This window comes from Dasypus novemcinctus, chromosome 19 (genome assembly GCF_030445035.2).
Source record: "Dasypus novemcinctus isolate mDasNov1 chromosome 19, mDasNov1.1.hap2, whole genome shotgun sequence".
Taxonomy (NCBI): Eukaryota; Metazoa; Chordata; class Mammalia; order Cingulata; family Dasypodidae; genus Dasypus; species Dasypus novemcinctus.
The window spans coordinates 7,594,558-7,599,857 of record NC_080691.1 but is presented as its reverse complement, the minus strand read 5'-3'; positions in this window follow the sequence as shown (position 1 = coordinate 7,599,857).

Below are 5,300 nucleotides of genomic sequence, written 5' to 3'. Positions count from 1 at the left end.
CTCCTTGACAGGTGGTCCGGGAGCCCCCGCTCCGCTCCCCGCCCCCCCCCTGCCTGGGCCTTACAATCATCTTCTGTGTTGCTTTCGTTGATCCGCTCGACGCCTGGTCTTGAGTTCTAGAAGCTCTAGAAGCTCCGCGGCTGTCGGCGAACAAAGCCGCAGGCTGCCGTCCCGGGGGACGCGTGTCCGCGCGTGGTCTGGGTGCCCCAGTGAGCGGGAGCCCCGTCCCGCGCTGCCCGGGGACCGCGTGGACGGGCTCACCCGCCTGCCACGCGGGGGCGCCCACGCTCCACGCACGAGGCCGCGCGTCCCGGGAACTCGGGACACGCAGAGAGGGGCCGCCGCTCTCCCGGCCTTCTCCAGCGCGGGCTCCCGGGGCCTCTCGGCCGCTTCTCCCGCCCCCGCGGGGCGCGTCTCGCTGCGGCTGAGCCCCCCTCCCTGCCCTGCGGCTTCGGGGAACCGCCGCCACCCGCAGGCCCTGGCGACAGGAGGGCTGGCGCCCGGCGGAGCTGCCGACGGTCCTGCCGAGGGAGAGGCGGGAGGCCCGGCCCGGCCCCACGGCAGCCTCCGTGGAAGGCGCGGATCCTGGACGCCGTCCCCGCCGAGGCCGCGCTGGCCCCGCGCTGAGGTGGCTGCGGGCCCTGGGGTCCGCCAGCCCCGCACGGAGACGCGCCCGCACGGGAACTGGTCCCCGGGCACGTCCCGCCCCAAGCCCCAAGGACACTGTCCCGGCAGGTCAAGCCCCGTGTGGCCCCCTCGCCCCAGGGCGGGCCAAGGCTTCCTGACGCTGAGGAGCCGGTGCCTCCCCCGGGGTCCCGTGAAATGCAGGTTCCCAGGCTCGCAGGGGCCGGAGCTGCGGGCTCCTGGCTGGCACGACGCCGGGGCCCTCTGCGGGCGCGGGCGAGCCCCTGGGCACGCCTCCCGGCGAGGGCCCGGAAGGGACAGCAGGCCTCCTGGGTAGCCCCGCTCACGCCACGGACCCGAGGCCCGCCGGGGAGAGCGGCTCGGCCCCGTCCCCTGCCGCGCCATCCCAGTGGGGAGGCTGACAACCCCGCGGGGGGCAGTTCCGGCTTCTGAGTGCCGTGGGGCACGGGGGTGCGGGTCAGCGCCAGGAGTGGAGGGCTGCCTCGGGGAAGAGCGTGAGAGCCGCGGCCTCGAGGGCGGGCTGGCCGGAGCGGGGGCAGGTGTGCAAAGGCCCTGCGGCAGCCGGGAGAGTGGAGGGTCTGGGCGGTGCCGCCGGGTGAGGAGGGAAGGACCACGTCCAGAGGCCGAGCGGGGGGGCCTGGTAGGACACCAAAGATCACGAGCAAGGGGCACTCCAGGCTCCCCTCTTTTTACCGAGGTGTGGCACGTTTCCCCTGAACAAACTCACCCCGTGCAAAGCGTGTCGGTGAGATCGAGGCGGGCTGGTGGGGGGGGCGGAGGAAACCGAGGCGCTCACCAGGACCCCGCGAGGGGCAGCAGGCCCGAGGAGCCGCCCAAGAGCCTCTGTGGCGGATTCTTGACACGGTCGTCCTGCCTGGTCTCGAGGGCTCGTCACTGCAGACACCAAGAGGAGGAATCAATATGGACTAGCGTGGGCTCCCTGGTGCTCTACCATAGAAACATTGTGACTAGTAATAGAAGAAACTGTAGCACTGATGTGGAGACAGTGGCCACGGGAGCTGCTGAAGGCAGGGAGAGGGAGGAAGGATGTGATGTGGGGCATTTTGGGGACTTGGAGCTGTCCTGAATGATATTGCAGGGACAATACATCCTGCCCTAACCCACTGGATGTACCGGGGGAGAGTGTGAACTACAGGGTAAACTATTATCTGTGTAGTGCAGCAGTGCCCCAAAATGTGTTCGCCGAGTCAAAGAAGGTGCAGCAATGACGGGGGAGGTGGTCGGTGTGGGAGGAGTGGGGTGGGGGGGTGAGGGGTATACAGGAACCTCTTATATTTTTTAGCGTAACATTTTTTTGTGATGAATATATCTTCAAAAAAATACAATTTACAAAAATGATGTGGGGGGGAGTGGGGAGTGGGTTATATGGGAACCTCTTATGTTTCTTGTTTTTTCATGTGTTTTAATGTAACGGTCTTTGTGATCTATTAACTTTAATAAAAAAGTGTAAAAAAATAATAAACATTTATGTATTATTAAAAAAAAAAGAAAGAAGAGGGAACCCCCCACAGGGCGCCCTCCCTTCCTCCCGCTCTCCTGTTCCGGGTGCCCCAGCGTGGCCGGCTCCAGGAGGACGTGGGGGGGGGTGGGGGGGCTGCCTCCTTCCCGGCCCGAGTCCTTGCCCGGCACCTGGCCTGGGCCCTGCAGAGCCAGCGGGGGTCGCCGGCCCCTCGGCCGCGTGCAGGGGTCCTGCAGACGAGCACGCGCCAGCCGGCAGGAGTGACGACGTCCTGGGTCATTTCACGGGGAAGCGGGGCGCCGTCCGCTCGGGGCGCAGGTGGCGCAGGTGACGATGGCCCTGCCCCTGCCCGGGCTGGCCCCTTGGGGCTCTGTGTCCCCCCCACCCTCCTGGACCTCGGATCGAGCTGCCGGCGCCGCCCTGCAGAGAGGGGAGGACGGGCTCGGGGGGACGCGCCGAGGCCAGGCGTCGCCTTGACCCTGGGAAGGCGCTCTCGGAACAGGGCGCTGCGGGCTGCGAGCTCCTGGCAAGGAGGCTGGGACCGCACCGGGGCCAAGGGGACCCCGCACCCAGCGCTCAGCTTCCGGAACGCCACGCTGTGGCCTGCCGCACCTCCTCTTGGCACCAAACCCCCCTGCCTCCCTGTGCTGACCTTGGGGACCCCCGGGCCCACCCCCTCTCGCTTTCCTGGACGTGCTCCCTGGAGTGGAGCGCTTGGGCCAGAAGACGTCAGTGCTCCCGCTCGGCGGGCTTGGCATGGCCGCCTCTTGGTGACAGCGCGCGCCAGCCAGGCCACGCTGGACGCGCTGAGAGGCAGGGGCTGCCGCACACCCCCTGTGCCTCCTCTTCCTCGGCACCCGCCCACCCACGTCCCCTGGCCTCGCTGAGCCCGCGAGTGCGACCAGCGGAATGGGGGTCCAAGTCCAGCCCCCCGTACTTCCACATGGCCAGCTGTGTCCACTACTTGCCGTAGCCTAGGTGGGCGCCAGGGACCGGATCCCCCCACCAAGGCTCGTTCGGGAGCCCTCTGGCTGGACCCCCTCTGAAGACAGTGTCACTTAAGGGGGGCCCGGCTGCAGGGGGCCGCATCCAGCACAGCTGAAGCGCCGAGGAGCAACCGAGAGGGGACACGGACAGAGAAGCCGCGGGAGAAGCGAGACGCTGGCCACCAGCGGAGCCCGGGGGACTGGAGGGGCCGCTGCCGTGTGCAACGCCATGCGTGTTGCCGTGTGCAACGCCGTGTGCATCACTGTGTGCGTCGCCGTGCACAACGCCATGCGTGTCACCGTGTGCGTCGCTGTGCACAACGCCATGCGTGTTGCCGTGTGCAACGCCGTGTGCATCACTGTGTGCGTCGCCGTGCACAACGCCATGCGTGTCACCACGTACATCGCCGTGTGCAATGCCGTGTGCAACGCCGTGCCATCACCGTGCACATCGCCGTGTGGCGGAAGGGCCGAGGGGCCCAGGGACAGCCAGCGTGCAGAGGCCCCTGCCCGCGTCTCCCGGCCAGCAGCTGCGAGTGAGCTCAGGCCCAAGGCGCCCGCAGCCAGGCTCTGACGGCGCAGCCCCAGGAGGGCAGGCGGGAGGCCACGCGGGAAAGCGGCCGCGGATCGAGGGCCGTGTGGGCGGTGCGTGGACGAGGAGCGCCTCTCCGTCCACGTCACTTCTCTCTGGGGGCTCGCTTGTCACAGCAGCTGGCACTGCCTGACCAATTCGCAGTTAGGTTTTCTTTGGATTGAGAGACCTGCAGACAGAGCAGAACCAACTGCGGCTGGAGGCCGAGGGCGGCGCCCTGGCGCGGGGCCGAGCTGGCGCGATGCCCGGGCGCTCGCACCGACAGCGCCGTCCCTGGCGGGTCTCCGGCGCGGCGGAGGCGCCTGTCGTGCGTCCCTGCGGCCTTCCTCGGGCGGTGGAGTTTTGTCACCTACGCTTGGAATGCCGAGGGCGCGCTTGGAGGCGGGCGCTGCGCAGGCCGCGGGCTGGGCCACCCGGGGCTGGCCGGGCTCCGGGCCGGGCGGGGAGTGGGTGTGAGCGTTTGGCCGAGAGCACGCGGCGTGCGTGGGGACATTCCTCCCCTCTGATGTCAAGCGTTAGTCAGGCTTCTTGGCAGCAAGCAGGAGACCCACGCCGGCTGCCTGAGGCCAAAAGGTAGTTTATAAAAACAGTTTTACTGCGGTGCCACAGATAACACAGCAAATCGCCCCCTCCACCCCCTCCCAAGTGGACGAGTCGGCGCAGTAAGTACATCCGCAGGGTTGAGCCCTTCACCCCCACCGCCAAGGCGAGTCCCGCGCCGAAAACCGGCACTTCTCACTCACCAGCCGGAGAGCCCGCTCCCGCCCCATCCTCTGACCCGTTCCTGCCTCTGGCATTTGCCTCTTCCAGATATTTCACGAAGGGGCACCGTGCAGGTCTCGTGCTTTTGTGTCGGGCTCATTTCACTGGACACGACGCCTTCAGGCCTCTTCAGCGTTGCAGCGTGTACCGTGTAGCATGTAGCGTGTGGCGTGTAGCGTGTAGTGTGTAGCATGTAGCGGGTAGCGTGTAGCATGCAGCCGGTCAGCACTTCTTTCCCTTTGACGGCTGAGTAATGCCTCCCCTGGCTTTTTCGTCATCTGGTGACGCACGCGCCGGCTCCGCCTTGACCGTGGAACGCCGCGTGCCAGCGTCGAGCCCGCTGTCAGCTCTCCCGGGTGTGTCCCTAGAAGGGGACTTGCCGGGCCACATGGTACCTCTGTGTTTAATTTCAAAAGGCAACTCTAGAAAGGACATCAGGGCCTCACGGAACCGTGGGCTGGAGGCTCAGACTTGAAGACGGCACCGCCGGGGGCCCCGGGAGGGCGCCTCCCCGTCCTCCAGGCAGGCCGCGGGCTCGGACTGTCCCTCGCTCGGCCCGGAGCGAAGGCCCGGGCGGGGGGTGGCTTTGGTAGCCCCGTGTCAGGCGCGTCTCCCCAATCCTGCTGCCTTCACCTTCCGGGGTGACTCGGAAGCCAGGCCCGGGGAAGCCCCCCGCACGGGCAGGCTCCTCCAGAGCTCCAGGGGCGCCACGCCCCGGGGCCCGTTCTTTGCCCTCTCGAGCCTAATGTGGGTGTTCCCAGCAGGTGCCTCAAGCCGAAGAGGAGCCCTGGTGTCCCCGACAAGCCACAAGCTGCCCGACGGGCGAGGCGCGCCG